At 38.8% G+C, this 22,855-nt stretch overlaps 1 protein-coding gene across 1 annotated transcript in view; it reads right to left on the bottom strand.

Moving 5' to 3' along the window:
• The window catches only part of CTNND2 (catenin delta 2), a 1,052,580-nt gene that overhangs the window by 740,022 nt on the left and 289,703 nt on the right, over positions 1 to 22,855 (bottom strand). The window lies entirely within an intron of this gene.

The raw sequence follows: 22,855 nt of genomic DNA, 5'->3' as shown, positions 1-22,855 counted from the left end.
CCATCCTAAATGGCACAATTGATTGGACTGACCATGCAGTTACAATGGCTAAAATGATAACACTATGGCTCTGTCTAGAGCTTTCTAGAAAAAAAATGGCCTCAACAGAAGCAAACCTGTCACCACAAGAGCACAGATTTATTTAACCACATCCTCTTAAGCATTTCTTTACATTCCGTTAACTTCAAAGTGGAATTGAGACAGTTATATGAAAGAGAACAGAAACCTAGAAAGAGAGAAAATGCAAACTAGCAAATCACATTTGCATCTTTCACATTAACTTTCCCGTGACTGAAACAGTTGTTCTACTCCAAAACATGTAACTTTTCCACTACTTTCAGTCTACTAAGACTTTGTCCTTCAAAGTAACATTAACAACATGACAGGTTTGTTTTTGGCACCATAAGGAGAATATTTACCTGGAAACTGCTCCCCCTGAATGAGAATGTGAAACTTAAATTACCCTGTAGGCCTCTGAAAAGTTTCCACTGGAAATATTCCTTTTTCCATACATGCATGAGACTTGTAACCTCCAGGCAGACTGGCATTATTTTAGAGGGAAAAAATGCTAAATCAGGAGAAGGATGTTCTTTACAGGCTGGTAAAAAAGTGAAAGCTAGGGCTGCAAAACCCTTCCTGCATTGAGTTCTTACTATGTGTTAGACTAAATGCCAAAGACTTTAAGATAAGATCTCACTGGATCACCAGAGAGGATTTATTACTCCCCCTTTTAAGAAAGATACTGAAATTCATAAACTTACATGCCTTTATTTTTAACTCATTAATTGTTCTTGTGTTGTTCAGTCACCCAGTTGTATCCAACTTTTTGTGACCCCATGGACTGCAGCATGCCTGTCCTTCACCATCTCCTGAAGTTTGCCCAAGTTCATGTTCATTGCATCGGTGATGCCATCCAGCCATCTCATCCTCTGATGCCCGCTTCTCCTGCCCTCAATCTTTCCCAGCATCAGGGTCTTTTCAAATGAGTCAGTTCTTCGCATTAGGTGGCCAAAGTATTGGAGCTTCAGCTTCAGCATCAGTCCTTCCAATGAATATCCAGGACTGACTTATTTTAGGATTGACTGGTTTGATCTCCTTGCTGTCCAAGGGACCCTCAGGAGTCTTCTCTAGCAGCACAATTTGAATGTATCAGTTCTTTGGCACTCTGCCTTCTTTACGGTCCAGCTCTCACAACCATATGTGACCACTGGAAAGACCATACACTTGACTATATGGACCTTTGTTGGTAGGGTAATGTCTCTGTTTTTCAATACAATAAGTTTATTAATTAATTCATTAATTAATAATTATTAAACCTCTACAAGAGTTTAACACAATTCTGTAGTGGGGATATAAACCAAGAAAGAAATGGTCCCTCCCCACCTTCCATTTTGTTGGAAGAAATAGAGAATAAGAATTAAATACAGTTTTAAAGTTACACACTTGAGTAACTGCATGGAGAAATTCATGAAGTCACTGTGATCTAGAATAACAACAGGATCTTCTACAGCATTAGAGTTTAAGCTTAGATTTAAAAGAGGACAAGGGAAATAGATTGCTTAATTCCCACCAGTTCAGAACTGAATGAATTCTCCTGCAAAAGTGTGTCTACATGTGTGTGTGTGTGTGTGTGTGTGTGTGTGTGTGTGTGTATGTGTAAGGATAAGATGGATGAGAATATAAAATGAATTGGGTTCAAGAATGAATTCAAACAAACAAGAATTCAAGAGAGTCAAATAAAATAAAATAAGGAGTACAAAAAGTGTATATATTTGCTGAAAAAAACTCTTATGAAAATTAGGTAGAAATGGCATGAAGACTATTATATTAGCAATTTATATGATAAGAAAAAAAGATTATGTCTTGTTTTTGGAGTATAACTGCTTTATAATGTTCTGTTAGTTTCTGCAGTACAACAAAGTGAATCACCGAGATGTATACACACATCCCTCCCTTTCAACCTCCCTCCCATTCTCCCCATCCCATCCTTCGAGGCCATCACAGAGCACCAGCTGAGTTCCTTGTGCTATATAGCAGGTTCCCACTAGCTATCTATTTTACATATGTCAGTGTATTTGTCATGATGAAGACTGAACACGCAGAAATACGAGAACTCTCCAGTCACCGCCTTCATTCTAAAGAAATAACTGGCACTGACTGGCTTGTTAAGAAGAAAGAGGCACACATGTGAAATCTGTCTGTTAAGGGTGAGTAAAAACACCCAACTACTGCTTCCATTTACATAAGACAACAAGGATCTCCTTTTAACACTTACTGACATTCGTGTCATTTTATTCATTGACAAAATATGCTGCGTAGGTTGCATTTTGTTAAAGAGATTTCATTTCAGCTGCAATATCGTTGGTGATTTACTCACTAAGTTGTTTCCAACGGACTGTAGCCCACCAGGCTCTTCTGTCCATGGGATTTCCCAGGCAAGAATACTGGAGTGGGTTGCTCTTTCCTTCTCCAGGGGATCTTTCTGACCCAGGGATCAAACCCAAGTCTTCTGTATCACAGGCTGATTCTTTACTGACCAGCCATGGATAGATGTAATTTCAAATACAAAATTGAAAGCAGACTTGAAAGAAATGAAGGAAGAATATACATAAAAATTTATATTTATTAGAAGTAAGTTTAAAGTGTTTTTTTGTGAAAAGATATTAGAAAAAACAAAAACAAAATGATTTGCCTCCAACTAAGGAAAATTAACAGGAGGAAATTTGCAGTGATAGACAATTTCTCTCTCCCAAATTTACAGGTGTTCCAAATTTTTACAAAAAATATATTAAAAAGAAATTTAAAAATATAACTACCATTGATAAACCTGTATCTATCAGTTGTGCATTCATTCAACAGACAGATCTTTTTAGAGTCTACTGAATGCCAGGCTCTCTCTTTAAAGGTGCATGTAATTTATTTTCCTTTCTATTTTTATAAGCAAGGTGAAATGACAGCAACAACAACAACAACAAAAAATCCAGCAATTCTAACAGCAAAAAGAAATAAAAAATAAAAAGTTTACAATTAACTTCAGCAAAATGCATTGGGAATAGTGTATAGAGAAATGACTGGCTGAAATTGCCAGAGCATAAAAGGAGACAGAAATATTTAAAGGCAGATAAAAATGACCTCTGCAAAATGGCTATGAAGTCAGTATGTCCTTTGTTTCCTACTTGTAGCCTTCATAGGAAAGGGACTTTGTCCTGAAAAATTAGTTCTACCAGACTTTTGTTCAGAGAGACTGGGGGGAAACCGTTTTGTCTAAAACGTATAATACAAGACTATACATTCCCAAGCTTTGCTGATGGTGATAGTGGTAAAGTGTCTTCAATGCAGGAGACACATAAGAGACTTGGGTGAGATCCCTGGATTGGGAAGATCCCCTGGAGGAGGGCATGGCAACCACTCCAGTACTCTTGCCTGGAGAATCCCATGCAGAGAGGAGCCTGGCGGGCTAATGTCCATAGAGCTACACAGAGTTGGACATGACTGGGTGGCTGAGCATGAACACACACACAGTCAACTGATTTTCAACAAAAGGTCCCTTCAACTGAAGGGGGAAATGATAATGCTTTCAGCAAATGGTGCTGGAACAATTGAGAAACCACATGCAAAAGTAAAAATAATAAATCTCTATGCTACCCTTATAGCTTCCCTCGTGGCTCAGATGGTAAAGCATCTGCCTGCAATGCAGGAGACTAGGGTTCGATCCCTTGTTGGGAAGATCTAAGTTGGGAAGATCCCCTGGAGAAGGAAAAGGCTACCCACTCTAGTATTCTGGCCTGGAGAATTCTATGGACTATAGTCCATGGGGCTGCAAAGAGTCCGGCACAGCTGAGCAACTTTTACTTTACATGCTACCCTTATATCACACTATTAAAAATTGATTAAATAAATCATAGACTCAAAGATGGAACCTAAAACTGGAAAACTTGATGTCCTTCTCTTGATGGGTCTGTTTGAAGACCTGGTACATCTAGGTTTCTACCTTTCTATCTTTATAGAGTTCAAGGTCTCGCTCATGGTATCATGAAAAAAAAAAAAAAACTATCCTCGATTATGCTGGGAAGAGTCAGTCTATCTTTCTCCACCTCTTCATTTGAGGAAGACTTCACTGTAGAAGGGACTAGCCATCCCAAGAAACTCATGAAATAAGACAGATCAATCCTATCTGAGGATATTGCTACCAGCCCACTACTTTGAAAATTTTTCTTGAATTACACTCAAAATTCTAGATAAGATACAAATGTGCTAAGCAGTCAAAATGGACCTCACAAAAATCCAGTCATGAATCACAAGTAGCCCTTAGACCAGTCGCTAGCAACCCCTCTCCACCATATACATTGTTTTTTGTTACAGACACAATTCTAAGAAGGTCAGTCATTTCAGATAAGCACTACAAATGGCCTGGATCTTAAAAGTCATTGATCCGAGGAACAAGAAGCAGTGGGTAATATCAAGAAATCAGAAAAAAAAAAAAAAAAAATGAGTACACAGCCAAAATCTAGTAACAACAGAAAAAGTTGAAGACAAAGAACATCTAGACACTTAAAATATACATACATGCATATATATATTGCTTCCCTGGTGTTTCAGTCAGTAAAGATCTGCCTGCAGTGCAGGAGACTACAGTCCGCAGGGTTGCAAAAGAGTCAGACACAACATAGCAACTAAACTTTAGTCGCTAACTTGTGTCCAACTCTGGCTCTTGTGACCCCATGGACTGTAACCTGCCAGGCTTCTCTGTCCATGGAATTCTCCAGGCAAAAATACTGGAGTGGGTTGCCATATCAGCAATGTTTAAAGACTACTCCAAACTACTTGGAGTAGGAAATGGCAACCCACTCAAGTATTCTTACCTGGACCATCCCTTGGACAGAGGAAACTGGCGGGCTATAGTCCATGCGGTCACAAAGAGTCAGACACAACTGAGTATGCAAGCACAAACTACTAGTATATCACATACCTAATGTGGAATAGGAACTCTGAGGCCTTAGTGTAAATAAAAACCAACTAAAATCTAAGGAAGCATTCATTATGGAGTCTTCCCATTGCAAGCACAGCAAAAGGACACTTTTCTTCCACCCAAGTCTTTTGTTACCTGGTTGATACCACCTTGCCTGCCTTCCCCCAAACACTCAGGAATGTTTACCTCTTATTCCATTTGATTGCATATTTCAGGCTGATTGCCTGTTGTGGCTCCCTGATTACCTTGCTTTAAGTTTTTAATTGCATTGTCTTAAAAGTGAACAGTATAGCATGTGCGGAATTTAGTAATTAGGTAAAAACGAAAACATAAGCTTACAGGTAAGACATTTACATAATTCATTGAGATTATATAAAACACTGTCATATGAGCAATGCACACATTGCTAATTACAAAATTATATTCCATCAACCATCACAGATTGGAGAATCAGGGTATTCATGTCACTTACAAGTTCTTAAGTGGATGGGTGTTGGAGTGTGTTTGCAGTTTTGCTAGACACTCTGACTTTGGTGGCTGTCACTGGGTAATTAACGTTCTCTCTTTAGAGAGGCAAAGACAGCAAGATTAGCACCACCCCAGAGACAGGAAGCTATGACACTGCACACCCCACCCAAAAAAATATACTCATGTGTGTTTTTTATAAAATGAAATACTTGCTCTAGACTATGCAATAAGTTTTATATGTATAAGAGGAAAATAAAAGCTTTAGAAGAGTTTAAAAAAAAAAAGGAGAGTTTTACACATACATGCACACACATATACACAGTCCCCGTTGGTGTTTTAATCTAAAAGTCCTGCAAAATTGTCCTTCTTTCTCCTTATGTGGTGTGCTGGAGGATCTTTCATTATTTTTGCTAAGCCAGGAACCTGCTTCATCTATATTTAGCTGCCAGTTAGAGATGGCGAGTAAAATTTGAGTTAATTTGCAGAGGTGTTCAGAAAGCATTTGAAAAATTACTGGTCATCACGAGACTCCAAAATTGGGTAATGAAAAGTGAGTCTTATCATATATATCTTTTGTCTTTTTGATAGATATATTAGTCCTGGAAGAACTAGGGAATTCTGCGAAGACAATGTTTGTGGACTGTAGTCAAGCATCTGAGAAGTCTGTTCATAGCATCCTGGAATGCCCTTTAACTCCTATTATTTCTGATCATTCTTCAAGACCTACCCACATGCCATCAGCTCTGCAAGGCAGACCCTAGTTCATCCAGGTAAAGTCACCAGCAGCTGTTCAGTAGTTCCCTAGAACAGATGTTCTCTATTATGCCATTACATCAGGTGTGCATCACAGTGCTTTTAATAATTTGCTTTAACACCAGCCTCCTCTACTAGAACTCCATTCACAATATAATATAATGTTTGGTCCACAACAAGGTATCAAAAATATTTGTTGAGAACCTGTAGCTAAAGTCCTTCAGACAATGTTTGAAAAATTTACTGAGGTAACAGTAGATAGAGGTTGATACTTAAAGACAACATGGAAACAGTATCTACTATTTCAAATGACAAGGAGTTATCTTACAGTATGCAGCTGACTCTCCTTTGTGATTTGGCTAGGAAGAGTTATTACCTGGAAAGAAAGAATTCAGTGAAATTTCACAATGCTTGAATAATGGGTTAAAGCTTGAAAGAATTTTAATCAGAATAAATAAAATTTCCCTAAGCCTCAAGTTAAAATATTTTATGGTCTAGGATCAAGACACTGAAGCTCAATGCCATAACATGCATAGAATACTACAATTAGTGGGAAATAGTCCTTGAGCACCTTTTCTCTGCTAAAATGCTAAGCATGTTACAGGTATCACTCACTTAGCTCAATCTTCATAACATTACAAGGTAATAATACCAGTTAATGAGGCAGTTGAGGCCAAGAGGAGGGTTTAGGAACTTACCCGTGGCTGCATAAAGAACATGTGACACAACGTGGAATGAGATCCATGGCTCTCTAGGTCTGAAGTCCATGGTCATGATCCATGTGCCACACTGATTCTCAAAGAAATCTAGGTGTGACTTGGCCCCCAGAAATATTACAACTTTATGTAGCACGAATAGACGTACCACATCCAGACTAAGAAGAGTGATTGTTCTTCACCACTTTTTTGAACATTATAAAACTGTGACTGTTCAAATTACAGCATCTCCAGGATGGTAACATATCCACAAAAACAAACAAACAAACAAAAAACGGTTACAACTTTTGAGAAGACTTGGAGGGACATGGCTGCCATCTTGAAATATCTGGAGAAGTGTCCTTTTCAAATTGGAGTTTCCCTCTTTGCCCTGGACCAGAAGGTGGGACAAGAGACAAATGGGAAAACTACTTAGCAATTACAAGTGCCAGCAAATAGAACAGGCTCATTTGTAAAATGGGAATTCCTCTACACAGGACAGTGTTCATCGGGAAGGTGCATGATGCAAGTTCAAGGAGCTGAACCAGGCCAGCAGATTCGACCAAGGTGACCCCAGAGGTCCCTTGCCACTCTAAGTATCTGTAATTCTATATTTGCCAATGACTTAGTTAGGTAGCAGAACAAGTGAAAATGTCAACACTATGAAAAAAAAAAAACAAAACAAAAAAACAACTAGGTTCCAAGTCAGTATTTTTGAAAAATATATACCAAGTATTTGAGTTACTAAACATGAGTTATACTCTTGTTGCCTAACCAAGAAAAGGGAATCAGGGGATCTTACATATGAGTCCATAAGCCTGAAGCCAATAAAGATACAGAAGGGGATGGGACAAACGCCTTTGGTGCACAAGGTAACGGCTGTTCTCCACAGCTGACATAGGAACTCCAGGGGTCTCTTTAGAATTCTCCAGGGTGCTCACATCACTAAGAGTGATGATGGCATTTGTGTGGAAATAATATAAGCATTTCTACCTCTAAAACAGGACAGTTGGAAAAGAAAAGAAAAAACAAAAGACAAAAAAGAAAGAAAGACAAAAGGAAAAAAACAAAAAACAAAAAAATGGCAGCTATTAGGGGAGATCATGAATCAGAGACCAAGATCTGAGTAACAACATTGGCTATTTTGCCCATCTTCAGTTTTATCTATTTTATGTCTTATTTGAAGGCACATGCTGTTTATAGTTGAACACTTGTTCAATATTTTTAATGTAGAGTCAGTCCCCAATATCAAACAGGCTATGATATGTCATACTTTATTGAAAAAATAAAAATATAAAGCTAATTAAATTGACTGAAAGTTAAGCTACCTTAAATTTCAAGAAGAAAATGAGAAAATGTATCTGCATATTTCCCCTCAGGTTAAAACTCTCATTTCGGTCTAGGAAAGATGACTCTATTATTTATTTATTTTTCTTGTATGCTTGTTTTTGTATGTGTGTTTGCTTTGGTCATCCTCCTCTTTATTTTCTGTTCTCAATTCAACTCCTCTTCTTTCACAGCAACTCATCCAAGTTTATTTAATATCAATTCAGTTCAGTTCAGTTGCTCAGCTGTGTCCAACTCTTTGTGACCCCGTGGACTGCAGCACGCCGGGCTTCCCTGCCCATCACCAATGCCCACAGCTAGATCAAAGTCATGTCCATTGAGTTGGTGATGCCATACAACCATCTTATCCTTTGTCGTCCCCTTATACATTCCTCTAATTCATTCTCCGTATGGTTATCTACTTATATGTGTACTTTTGAAAAAGATCTACTGTGTCATTGAGTTCTGTTTCCTTTTTTTTCTTAGTTAACATTGTACTTCTGAGTCCTCATGCCTGTGGAAACTTAACTCCTCACTCGGGGTCGATGCAGAGTTCTCCATGAACTGCTTTTGCACTCCTTGAGGCATCTCTCCTGCTCTTTGCAATGCTAGGATGGGGGTCTGCTAGGAATGGCTCCTTGTGAGCTAAGGGAATGTTCCTGATGATGTCCACCAGAGTGGACTGCAGGACACCGGGCACTTGCAGCTCTAATTTCACCCAGTTCAGCCACAGTGGGTCCTTCAGGGACTGATGAGTGTACATGCCAACCAGGACTGAAAGCGGGATTCTGCTTCCCCGTTCTCAACACCACTTGAGATCATCTGCCTTCTTCCAAACTGACTGGTACAAAGAGACCATCTTTTTATTAAACTGCATGAACAAATTTCTAAGAAGAGTTTCTGGTTTCTCCATCGGCAGCTTGTTCAGTTAAATGCTTTGGCCCATCTTCCCACTAGGATGCACTCTTCTTTTTAAACTTATTTCTATTGTTTCTTTATATATAGTAGTTACTAATTCTCTGCTGGTAAATAAACATAGCTTCTCCCAGTCTCTCAGATGTAAGAGATTTTATACATCACTTAAATTGTTTCTCCATGTTGTCCTCTGCTGAACAGAAATATTAACTCTGATATGGTCTTAAAATATCAATTGTTTTCCGTTACAGCTTTTGCTTTTTGGCGGGGGGGAAGGCTTGTTTAAGGAAGCTTTTCCCATTCTGATGTCATTAAGACACTCTCCAGATTTTATTCTACACATTTTATAGGAACATCTTTCACGTTTAGGTATTTATTTATTGTTTGGCTGTTCCATGTGGCTTGTGGAATTCTATTTCCTTGACCAGGAATCACATTTAGGTCTTTAAAGATCAGAAGATTTATACACTTTCCCATTGTAAGAGAAGTTTCCTTGCAGGTTATAATACTTTTATCATTTATCTAGCTTGCATACATTCATGGGGGTCCTTTCTGGACTCCTCTGAAGTAAATATCTCTTCTTTTCCTGAACAAGCATGCACAAATTTTATTACAAGCATACGGAGATTTTATTCTATGGTAAAAAGTTCTTACTATTTTAATATATGGAAGATAAGATGCTTAATTTTAAAACATTCCATTCTATATTTTACAACATCAAATAAAAACATTAAGTTCTTGATAATATTCAAACTATATTAAGAGGTACATTGTTAAGTTACCACAAAGACATCCCCATAGCTTGATTGATAAGGATTCTGTTCACTATATTTCCGGTGAACATAAACATCTATTTTTAATATATGGGAAAGTTTTAAGGTTTTACTTACCACTAAAATCTGATGCTAAGACACGGTTTTCACATTTCTAAAATAAAATGAATGGACATGCTGATGTTGAAGGTCTGTTTAAGCTCTAAAATTTTTATGAGTCTATAAAAATCACCCACATAGAAATTTCAGTGAAAAAAGCAATTTCTATGTCTCTATTTCTGGAAAAGTTTCCTAGAAGGTAGGATTTCTCAGGCATTCACCTTCATGCTTTGTCTCAAACATAAGATTATATCTAGACCATATGAGTATAAAGAAACATCCTTCAAAAAGTAGGTTGATTAAAAATTTAATAGTGAAATCAGCAAAGAACTGTGAAATTTTATGTTAAATTAATACTCCCTAATGCAAAATGCTTTAAGACTGAAGATGAGCAATTTAATAAGATATACAAGAATTAAATATACCTCATCAAGTCAAATGGAGAAGGCAATGGAACCCCACTCCAGTATTCTTGCCTGGAATATCCCATGGATGGAGGAGCCTGGTAGGCTGCAGTCCATGGGGTCGCGAAGAGTCAGACATGACTGAGCGACTTCACTTTCACTTTTCACTTTTATGCATTGGAGAAGGAAATGGCAACCCGCTCCAGTGTTCTTGCCTGGAGAATCCCAGGGATGGGATCGCACAGAGTCAGATACGACTGAAGTGACTTAGCAGCATCAAGTCAAAACTGTATTTCTAAAATAGTATTGTCCAAATATGTTCTCAGGAATCAGATTTATGTACGGACAAAAGGATCCTCCTCAATGTCTAAACATTATAGAACATTTTATTAAAATGCTTCTTTGTGAGATCTCAGGGGGAAAATAGCACATCACTTTAATACATATCATTATTTCAAAAATATTGTATGCAATATCACTTAATATTGGTAACATAATTACGCCAGTTTTCCCCTCAGACAAAACTGAATTTCTTCAGATATTTTAGACAGTACTTTTCAAAAATGCAAAAAGTTGTACAGGGGCATAACTATTTCATTATCACAATTTTAAAATGAGGCAACATTACATGCTCTGCAGAATGGCTGCAATAAAGACAGATAATAACAAATGCTGTCTGGAGTGTGGAAAACTGTAACATTCATATATTGCTGGTGGGAATGAAAAATGACATGACCGCTTTGAAAAAGTTTGCAGTTTCTTAAAAGTTAAACATGAACTCATCATACACAGAAATTACACTCCTAAGACTATATCCCCCCAAAAATGAAAATGAATGCCTTCATAAAGATGTGTATGCAGATGTTCATAGAAGCATTATCCAAAACGGTGCAACACTGGAAACAATACCAATGTTCAGCGACTGGGAATGGATAAGCAGAATGTGTAATATCCACACAATGAAATACTACTCAGACATTAAAAGAAATGAACTGCTAAGGCATGCTGAAACATGCATGGCTCTCAGAACCATTATGAAAAATGAAAGAAGCCAGAGGCAAAAGATGACATATTTAGGATGCCATTTTAATATGAAATGTTTAGAAAAGGCGAAGTGATAGACTCAGAAAGCAGATTAGTAGTTGCCCGAAGCTGAGCTTGCAAACAAGCATGAACTGGAAAAGAACATAGAACTTTTTAGAGTAATGGAGATTCTAAAACTGGACTTGGTAAGGAAGCCCTTCAAAGAATGGGCTTCCACCAAGAAGCTTCAAGGACCCTTCCCCCAGTGAAAAATACATAACTGTAAGAATGATTTTCTTAAAAAAAAAAATAAAAGAAAACCAACCAATCATCTAAAGTCTCTAGAAATTATCTTAAAGGCATATGACAAATGGAGAAATTTTAACCCAAGATAATGAACTCAATCTTGGTAAAAGGAAAGTTTTTGGCATTTGAACCATTGCACACACCCCCTCCTTGCCCATAAATGAGACGGAAGCTCTAGTCTGAGTGGCTGGGATCAGAAGTCAGGGTTCCGTCTCACACCACCTCCGAGTTTAGGGCTGTATTTTCTTCTCAGGAAGGGCAAGCTCCCAGCAACTGCTTCTCTATCCCCTTCAACTTCATCTTGCAAAAGCTCTACTTTAGGCAATGTGACTGAGAGGTCTGGAGCACTCTTTCCTCACCCAGCCCAAAGCAGTCAATGAAAGCTCTATCTTAGTGTCAGCATGCTGACAGAGTTTGGCTCCAATTGGTTTCACCCCAGTTTTTTGGTAAGGAGATGGTTCCATGATGGGAGAGGCAAGCTGAGAAGACCAGGAATTACCCTCCCAGCTCAGCACCCTGCTCACTCTGAAAGAGTGTCACTCCAAAAATGTGGGCCGTTGTCCTGGCCCCACCTCCAGAGCAGTGGTGCAGATTATCAAGGGAAAAGGCAAGATATAAGAAAGAAGAGAGAACTCCAGTCTTCTCCCTAATAGGATGGGCTGTATGACAGCACAGGGAAGTGTAAACCTAAGGCTATATTGAAAACAAAGATCTTGGTGGTAAGCAATAGGCTGCTGGCAGCTCCATGATAAATAAGTGAAGTGATAGACATACTAGAAGTTTGCCAGAGAATCCAGGAAAGCAACAGCTATGAGGACAGTTCCTAGGGTTGGAGCGGATCTTAAAGAGGCAGGAGATCAAAGAAAAAAATCAGTGAAAGAGAGCCTGGCTAACCCGAAGTCAACTATGGAGAGAGGGAAGGCGGTAAGAGACATTGTGTATATGCCTAAGGGGTACCCTCTGAGGAGCAGCATCAGGCACTGACCAGGGAAAATAGACCTCACTGAAGTAGTCTACCCAAGTCACTAAAAAAAAAAAAAAAAAAACGTAAGTGGACAATGGAAACAAGCCCAGGCATCTGTGTTAGGGGAGGGATCAGTATTTAGAACTGCAGCAAAATATGATCTCTCTTATCTTATCATCATCTTATCATCAAGGTTCCAACCAAAAGTTATGAGATATACAAAGAAACAGGAAAGCAGGACCCACAAAAATTACAACAAAAGCAGATATTTGAAACTGTTGAAGGGGCCCAGATGGGAGATTTAGCAGACAAAGATTTCCAAGGAGCTGTTATAAATATGTCCACACACCTAAAGGAAGTTGTTTCAAGAATGAAAGGAGGGCTTCCTTGGTGGTTCAGGGGTTAAGAATCTACCTGCCCGTGCAGGGATTGTTCAGTCGCTAAGTTATGTCTGACTCTCTGTGATGCCATGGACTGCAGCACACCAGGCTTCCCTGTCTGTCCCCGTCTCCCAGAGTCTGTTCAAATTCAGGCGTACTAAGTCAGTGCTGCAGTGGGCATGGGATGCATCCCTGGTCTGGGGAGATTCCACATGCTGTGAGGCGACTAAGCCCATGTGCCAAGACCAAGGATGCCCACATGCCCTAGACCCTATGCTCCTCAGCCAGAGAAGCCACTGCAATGAGAAGCCCGCACCCCACAACTGGAGAGGAGCCCCCACTCACCTCAACGAGAAAAAGCCCGAGCAGCAATGAAGACCCAGCATAGCCTATATATATACATACATATATATATATACATATATACATACATACATATATATAAGAATAAAAGGAATATATGCACAACGACTCATCAAACACAGAATATCAATAGACAGAAATTATCAAAAAGAACCACGTGGAAATTCTGGAACTGAAAAGTACATTAACTGAAACGAACAATTCACCAGAGGAGAGCCAGGGTAGATCTGAGCTGACAACAGAAAGCTGCAGTAAACTTGAAGATGCACCAACAGAAAGTGTGCAACCTAAAGATCAGAGAGGGAAAAAAAAATTAAGAGACTGAACAGAGCTCAGAGCAATGCGAACCCCATGATGCATTCTAATATTGCACGTAAAAGGAACACCAGAAGGACAAGAGAGAGAGACAGAAAACAAGCAAGCAAACAAACAAATAATTATTGTAAACATCTCACATTCAATGGGAAACATTAATCTACACACCTGAGAAGTCCCATATAATTCAAGGAGAATAAACACAGAGATTCACATCCAGACACACCATGGTTAAAATGCTTAAAAAACAAAATAACTGAGCAACCCTCAAAGCAGTAAAGGAAAATGACTATTTCAAGGAAATACCAATAAAATTAACAATTGACTTCTCATCTGAATCAATGGACACAAAAAGCGGTGGGATGAAATACTCGAAGTGCTGAAAAGAAAATAAACCATCAGTGGAGAATCTTATTTTCAGCAAAACATCTTTCAAAAATGAAGGTGAGATAAATACATTCTTAAATAAGCAAAAAAGTAAGAGATTTATTGCTAGCACACTCTGCTTATATAGGAAGCACGAAGGCAGGTTCTTCAGATTGAAAATATATGACACAGACCTTAATTCAAATCGACATGAAAAAATAAAAAGCACCATTCCAGGTAATTATATACTTAATGGAAATGTTTATTTCGCCCACTTTCTTCTCTTAATGATTTTAAAAACCATTACACAAAATAATATGTGTATGTCATTATATTTCTCCTATAACATATATAAATATAATATATTTGACAAAAAAGGCACAAAGGAAGTAGACAGGAAGAAAACATCATTAGAGTAAGGAATGACGCCAGATGATAAGCGGGACTGCAAACAAACGGAAAGAAGCAGAAAGGGCTGAAAAATTCTATAATTATATTCTTGCTCTCCTTTCTTCTCTCAGCTTCTTTTAAAAACACAAAGTTACAAAGAATAATTATAACAATACAGTGTTGGTTTTGTGATAGAACACATATAACAATATAATAATAAAAGCAAAATAAAATGGAAAGAAGGAAATAAGCTATATAAGGATAACTTTCCACAGCTCCTTGGGATTAATTTAGTGTAAATTTGGTAGATTAATATGGAAATATTAATATGGAAAATACTTAGGGCCTAGAGCAACCACCATTGGCCCTCCATATCCATGAATTCCAGATCAGCAGTTATAAGCAACCGGATTGAAAATAGTCAGGAAAAAATTCCAGAAAGTTCTCACAAGTAAAACGTGAATTTGCTTTGCACTGGTAACCATTAGCATAGCATTTATAATGAATGTATAATATTTACATAGCATTTACACTGAATAAGTGCTGTAAGTAATTTAGGGATGGTTCTAAGTGTGCAGGAGGATGTGTATAGGTTATATCAAGTCACATTTTACATGATGGACTTAAACATCTGTGAATTTTGGTCTCCTGGAACCAATTCCTTGCAAAACAGAACTGCACTAAAAGTGTAGAAAAAAAAAGTATCAAAAGATTTTAAATATTGTATTAGAAAATATCCATTTAGTGCAAGAGAAAACAGGAAAGATAAAGGGAAGAACCAAAAGAAAAAAAATGAGACATATAAAAAACAAAAAGAATAAATTCAACTATTGCAAACATTAAAATTATATCAATTAAACAATCCAATCAAAACCATAGACTGTCATAAAATAAACTTTAACCAAAAAATGTCCTATCACAACACTTCTAATAGACTGTACTCCAATATAAAATGAAAAGTTCTTATAAAAAGCACAAAAATGTCATGCAAGTAAGGGCGGAAATTTCTTAATAATAAAAGGGTCAATCCATCCAGAATATATAAAATCTCTATACTTACACTGCAATGAACTATTGAGCCCCAAAATACACAAAGCAAAAACTGAGAGATACAGAAAATTCAACAATATTAGTTGGAGATTTAAATATTCAATTTATAGTAATCAATGGAAAAACTGATAGAAATATAGATCAATGGAGTAGAATTGAAAATCTAGAAATAAATTTGTATATTTACGGTTAGCACCAGAATCCTTCCTTTTTCCATTGGGTACAGACTTTGTTAAAACATTTCAGTCTGATTCCACAATTTTTAGTTATGTTATGTTATTAAAAATATTGTCTTTTAGCTTAAGACTTTGTTCCATCCATTTGTGTAAAACTTTCATTTGGAATCAAATAGCTTCCTTCTTCCAATGATGGTGAGACTTGAGGCTTTTAGTGGTTCCGTGTGGATAGGGGTGTAGCTCATCTTTTATACCTGACCTTCCTCCTTGGGTATAAACCAGGAATAGGAAAAGAGAAGGTGTTTCTTTACGAAGCTATCATTGAAAGGGAGTAATTATCTGTAAACACAATGAAACCCACTCCCTCTAAAGCTGAGTTCCTCTTCTGAGTCCCGTACCTGTTTTGCCTCAAGATTGAGGAGTATGAAGGAAGAGGGAGGGCTAAAAACAAGCAGGTCCCTATAGAGACTATTTGTGTTCCCCATTTTTTGTTTGCAGACCTTCTCCTGAGTTCTGAAGGGCAGACTCAAAGAGCTATTAATCCAGGAAGTGAGGGAACCCAGAGACAAAGAAAAAGCAGTCAAGAAGCAATAGTGCAGCCATAAAGTAGAGGTCGTGCTCCTCCTCAGGGGATGAACAGAAGAGTCTGAAACATATTACTGAGTTCTTCTATAGGAGCTAAGGCACCTATCCAGGTGGAGGATGGCAACTTTAGGCTGAGCACAAGCCCGTAGATTCTAGAAGGCTGATGCCAGATTCCCAGACTCACCCGGTTACCTCACCACCAACCAATCAGAGGAAGGTCCCACACTCTGTAGCTCTCCCCGGCAAAATGTGCCTTTAAAAACTCTTCACTGAAAACCCCTGGAGACTTCAGGTCTTTTGAGCATGAGCCACCATAGTCCTTGCTTGGCTCTGGCAATAAAACTTTCTCTGCTCCAAACTCCAATGTTTAAGTTCATTTGACCTTACTATGAGCCAGCCACATGAACTTGGGTGGAACAATAAGAACAATCCTACCCTGGAATTCCAATCATAGTGGAAAGATGGATATTCCTCTTGTGCTGGTCATCATGGAACATCTAGCAATCAGAGAAATATCTTTGTAAGAGCTGGTGGAGGCACGGTGCCAGGCAGAACCCACGGGGAATGCCTTATGAAACTGGTTACCTTCTTAGTCCAATATCCAAGTGACAGAATTAGGTTCATGCTTCTGCCGCACCTAACTCTGTCCTATGCTTAGAAGGCCCCTATCTCATCTCTCCTCTTGTCCCAACCCCTGGGCCTCGGGCTACAATGGGATCAATCTTCTCTACCTTCAAGGGACCATACCCTCAGCAGAAAAAGAGAACTTTATCTGGTTGAACATAGCACTGTATTTTCCCAATTTTTTTTTTTTTTTTTTTTTAGTCCCAGTGGAACCAGAGCAGGACCACAGGCTCATATACACACAGCCATGGAGCAGGGTGACTGCCTCCTCTTCTTGAAGGTATTCATAAACTTCACAATGGATTCTCTTAAGAATTCACAGCTTAAACTAAACCATTTCTATTTACATATTTATTTAATTTGGCCATGCCATGGGCATGCAGGATCTTAGTTCCCCTAGCAGGGATTGAACCCATGCTCCCTGCAGTGGAAGCATGGAGTCTTAACCATTAGACTGCCCGGGAAGTCCTAAGAATTCAAATCCTGGGACTTTGGGCAGAAGAAAGTAGATAAACACTATTCCATTCTGTTTCACGGGGATGTAAAATTCATGAATAGTCTCCTTTTTTTCTACTTAAACCCAACCCTGTGCACCATCTCTACAGGCCTTTTACTACTCTGGAAGAGGAGAGGTGACAAACCAGGATTCTCTCACAAGAGTAGCTGAGTTCTCAATAGTTGCTGTCTCTATGCAATCCCACACTGAATTTTGAAAGACGGGTGAGCAAAGTTGAATATTTTGATGTTTTATGTAGGTGGTAGTTGAATACAACATAACATGAAATGGCCCAGAAAGTCTGTGAAGAGTGACAAGAGAATTTGGGATAGAATTACAGGGCATTTAAGGGAAAGATGGAAGAAGATGAACCACTGATTGAAATAAGAGTTTTGGAAATGAGATAACAAGAAAAGTGGTGCTTGAAAATTCAGGGTGAAAACCATTTCTTAAATGTGCAGCCTATGGTCTTAGATGCTGTGAATATGCTAATAGGTTAAGAAACAAAAAGAGGCTATTATTTTGGCAGCCAGCAGATCATGAGTGTTTAGAGCAGTTTTAATGCCATATTGAGGGCAGAAGATTTAGCCAATAGGTTGACAGATCAATAGGAAATGAAGAATTAAGAGGCAAAGAGTATACAGCACCCTTTCAAAACATTTGGTGGTGATGGTAAGGGAAATATAGCATGAACAGAAAAAAAAAAGTCAAAGATTTTTTCCCCTATAAATATAGGATGGAGGCAATGATTTGGGCACATTTTTAGACAAAGAATATGGACCAGTGGGACGAGTGTTAAAATTTTGAGAAAGAATCTTATGAAGCAAGATTCAGAAGAATATAGACAGGAAAGAGGGTGGGGGATGGTGATCCAATGTTATCTTTAAGAAGAAGAAGGTACTACCCCTGAAAAAGGAGTAATGATTAGATAGAAAGTGAGAAAGTGGAGTCTTATGGTCACTAGGTCTGGAAGATCCCCTGGAGGAGGAAATGGCAATCCACTCCAGTATCCTTGCCTGGAGAATCCCATGGACAGAGGAGCCTGGTGGGCTACAGTTCATGGGGCCGCACAGAGTCGGACATGACTGAGTGATTGAACATGAACACACACCTAAGCAAGAAGGGAAAAAAGCGGGGCGGAAGCTTTAGGGAGGCAGGACGCAGAGGGGGCAGAAAGGGAGCTCACCAGGGCCTTGCTTATTATTTACTGAAACAATTTTTACAGGTGCTTTGGGTCGAGGTTAGTATGGATACTAGGGAAGAAGAAGAGGTTGGGAAGAATTGGGAATTTGGAACTGACACATATATACTTTTGAAAAACTATGCATAAAATAACTAATGAGAACCTACTGAATAGCACAGGGAACTCTACTCAATGCTCTGAGGTCACCTGAATGGGAAGGAAATCCAAAGGAGAGATAGATACAGATATAGATACAGATAGATATAGATATACACACATATAGCTGATTCACTTTGCTATGCAGCAGAAAATAACACAAAGCTGTGAAGCAACTATGAAACTGTTAGTTGCTCAGTCATGTCGGTCTGAGGCACCAGGGAAGCCCATGCTCAAATAAAAATTAACTAGAGAAAAAGAATTGAGATTGGGAGGATGAGACTTTCCTTATTCATCCCCCTTATTTCTGAAGGGCTGTTAGGAGAAACACATTTCTATGATTCACATCTACAGTTTCCCAAATATTTTTTCAGAGTCATAACTTGGCCACATCTCAACATGGTTAATATTCTTTCTTACTTCTTTTTGTTTGCTTGCTTCTTATTTGGAGGAAAATTGCTTCACATTCTCACCAGTCAGAATGGCCATCGTCAAAAATAATCTATAAACAATAAATGCTCGGAGAAGCCTCTGACACTGTTGGTGGGAATGTAAGCTGATACGGCTATTATGGAGAACGGTATGGACATTCCTTAAAAAACTGGGAACGAATCTGCCATATAACCCAGCAACCCACTCCTGGGCATATACCCTGAGAACAGTAAAGTTGCTCAGTTGTGTCCGACTCTTTGCCACCCAAAGGATTGTAGCCTACCAGGCTCCTCCATCCATTGGATTTTCCAGGCAAGAGTACTGGAGTGGGGTGCCATTTCTTTCTCCAGGTGATCTTCCTGACCCCGGGATTGAACCCAGGTCTCCCGCATTTTAGGCAGGCGCTTTCACCGTCTGAGCCACCAGGGAAGTCCCAATATATACCCTGAGAAAACCACAATACTAAAAGACACTGGTACCCCAAAGTTCACCACGCTCATCTGATTACTAACATCCTTTGTTTCCCCCCCGCTTCTATGTACTTTAGTAAATCAGCCCCTTATATTCCTCATAGGAAAGAGTTTGCTTTCTCTTCTCCTAAGGTAGATAGGCTATCTTTTTAACCCCTTGTTTTCAGGCCCCTTTTTGGTCTTGCCTTGCCAACCTCTTGTCTGCAAACTAGAGCCTGTCTGGGTTCTGCCAGCAGATCAGCTCTGAGCTCCCAGCCTTCTCTTATCCTTCACGCCAGCTTTTCTTCAAGGATTCTGGATTTCTCTGTCCTCTGCTTTATGTCACAAATCAAAGCTCTTCTGCTAATTTGCAGTCTTCTAGAAACATATTCAAACTCTTCATGTTCTGAGACTCTCCTAGCATCAATGGTTTATCCATTCATGATTGTACTATCACCATAATGGGGTTTAAAGAAGATGAAAGAAAAATGGGAAAAACCTGCCCCTTAAATGAACACTACAAATGATCCTTTGATACATAACCTACTTAGCATGTATATTACACTTCCAATGGAAATTAAACACACACATATACACACATGGACTGTTTATAAGTTGGTTAATAGACTCTTTTATAGCTATAACTACTGCCAATTTCAAAAGTACCTTTGCCCCAGATCACTCTACAGGAAATGTCAGCTTTGTCTTCCCCTTCCTTCCATTCTGGGATGAAATATCTATTAAAGTAGGAGGTAATTTTTGCAAAGGAGCATACTGCTGTACTACCTCTATCCAGATAGCGGTTGCAGCAGAGACTTCCTGTCCTCAGTAATTATGGAGATGAAACTTTTACTAGAAAGGCATCAGGGACTTGGGGTGGCGGAAATTGGGTAAATGACTAATATCCACTAGCAAGAGGCAGTGATGACAGTGCAGACAATCAGTGAGCGTTTCTACCCTTTCTGGATTATTTCCTAACCTCTGATACAACTTGGCAAGCTACCTCTACTGCCTAAAAAAGCGGAACTCTCTTTATCAAAGAAAATCAGGTCCAATATTCAAGTCTGGAAGACACTTCTGAAACATTATAAAGTGTGTCATCTTGGCAACCAGCTGGAGTGCAACCATTTGGAGCAGATCTATTTATCAATACATGCAGAAAGCAAGCTGAAGACTTGCACACTGGTGCTGAATGGAGCATGAAGAAAGAGCAGCGGAGACCGCATAAATATTAAGCAATGACCTTCCATTTGGAAGTTGGAGGCAATTCCTCACATGGACTTTTATGCATTCAGAATTTATTTCTCTGGGTTCCAAGGTGCAGGCGGATTGTACTAGGAATAAATAATATCACGATCCAGAAAACCATGGGGGAAGAAAAGGGCTACCTACAGAAAAACGAGTCCCTACCTCAAAGAGATGACAATTTCAGAATAACAAGATAGCCATTTCATTTAGTATTTGTGAAGTGTGAAAAGAAACACATCTTCAAAGTGCAGTCATGACCTTGGAAAATATGCACAGTGTTTTATATTTCTAAGTACCTTCTGAATATTTAAGTAACTAATAGAGGGAAAGTGTCTGCCCCTGAGTAGACTGAGTTCTTGTCAATGAACTATTTTAACAGAACACACAACTCAGGGGTATAGAGATAAATTAACGGACTGTCTTACTAACAGCTCCCTTGAAAAAAATGAGTACAAATGCTCCAAAACGGTGAAGTTGACTTTGGCTCAAACATAATGTACATCAGAAATATGTTCACCTTGAGGATATGCATATCAATACCTAGTACTTGATTTTCCCCCAGTTACCTTTCCTGCAAACTTTTATATGACAAGCTGCTTTTATTTGAAGTGCTTCTTCCTTGTTTAGAGGTGAACTACTATACTAAGAGATTTTCTTAAACAAGGAAGAAGCACTTCAAATAAAAGCTTGTCATATAAAAGTTTAGAGGAAAGGTAACTGGAGGAAAATCAAGTACTAGGTATTGATATGCATATCCTCAAGGTGAACATATTTCTCTTTGAGGACTTCCCTGGTGGCTCAGATGGTAAAGCTTCTGCCTACAATGCAGGAGACCCAGGTTCCGATCCCTGGGTTGAGAAGATCCCCTGGAGAAGGGAATGGCAACTCACTCCAGTACTCTTGCCTGGAAAATTCCATGGATGGAGGAACCTGGTAGGCTACAGTCCATGGGGATGCAAAGAGTCAGATATGAATGAGCGACTTCACGTTCACTTTTCACCTCTTTAGCCTCAGGATGATAAAACACAAATCGGACTGGCACACACAAACAGTCTGCAATATTGGTTTCTAACTCAAATGAATGCCTCAGTCCTCATTTAGAAAATTATGACAATGACTTTTATAGTCTCGTAAAAACATAAAAAGAGATGGTGAGATAGCACCACCAACTGAATGGACATGAATTTGAGCAAGCTCTGGGAGACAGTGAAGGACGGGAGAACCTGGCATGGTGCAGTCCATGGAGTCACAAGGAGTCAGACATAACTTAGCAACTGAACAACAACAATATCTTAACAACCAGCCCATCAATCTATTCATCAAATAAACATTGCTTATGAAATACATATATTTTTGGCTTTTTAATTAGCATCTTTGATTCACTTTACAGCCCTCTTTGGTTTCTTCTCCCTCCATTCAAAATCTATTATAGAATTGCCAGAACATGTTACCTTGAAACTGGACAAGATGTCAGGGATCATCTAATTGAAAGCCTCATGTTATAGGGGTCCACAGAAGTAACACTTCATAATACTTTGAAGGATATAGATTAATCTGCTTAAGAAAAGTAATACCTCAGAACAAGGCATCAGGAAAATCTAATGCAAAGATGAGTTAGTTGCTCAGTCGTGTCTGACTCTGCAACACCAGGGACTGTAGCCTACTAGGCTTCTCTGTCCATGGGATTCTACAGGCAAGAATACTGGAGTGGATTGCCATTCCCTTCTCCAATGTAAAGAACTAGTCTCCTAAGTCTTTGATTTTACTGAGAAAAGATAATAGCCTCTCCTGATCTCTCTTTTTTTTATGTCAAGTGAATTAGCTTCAGACATTTTAAAGTTCAGTTAATATATTTTGAGAACTTTAGATTAGATGAAGGGCTTCCCTGGTAGCTTAAATGGTAAAGCCTGCAATGTGGGAGGCCCAGGTTCAATCCTTGGGTTGGGA

Source organism: Dama dama, chromosome 25 (assembly GCF_033118175.1).
Source record: "Dama dama isolate Ldn47 chromosome 25, ASM3311817v1, whole genome shotgun sequence".
Classification (NCBI taxonomy): Eukaryota; Metazoa; Chordata; class Mammalia; order Artiodactyla; family Cervidae; genus Dama; species Dama dama.
The sequence above is the reverse complement of the archived record's forward strand: the minus strand, read 5'-3'. Positions and strand labels throughout refer to the sequence as shown.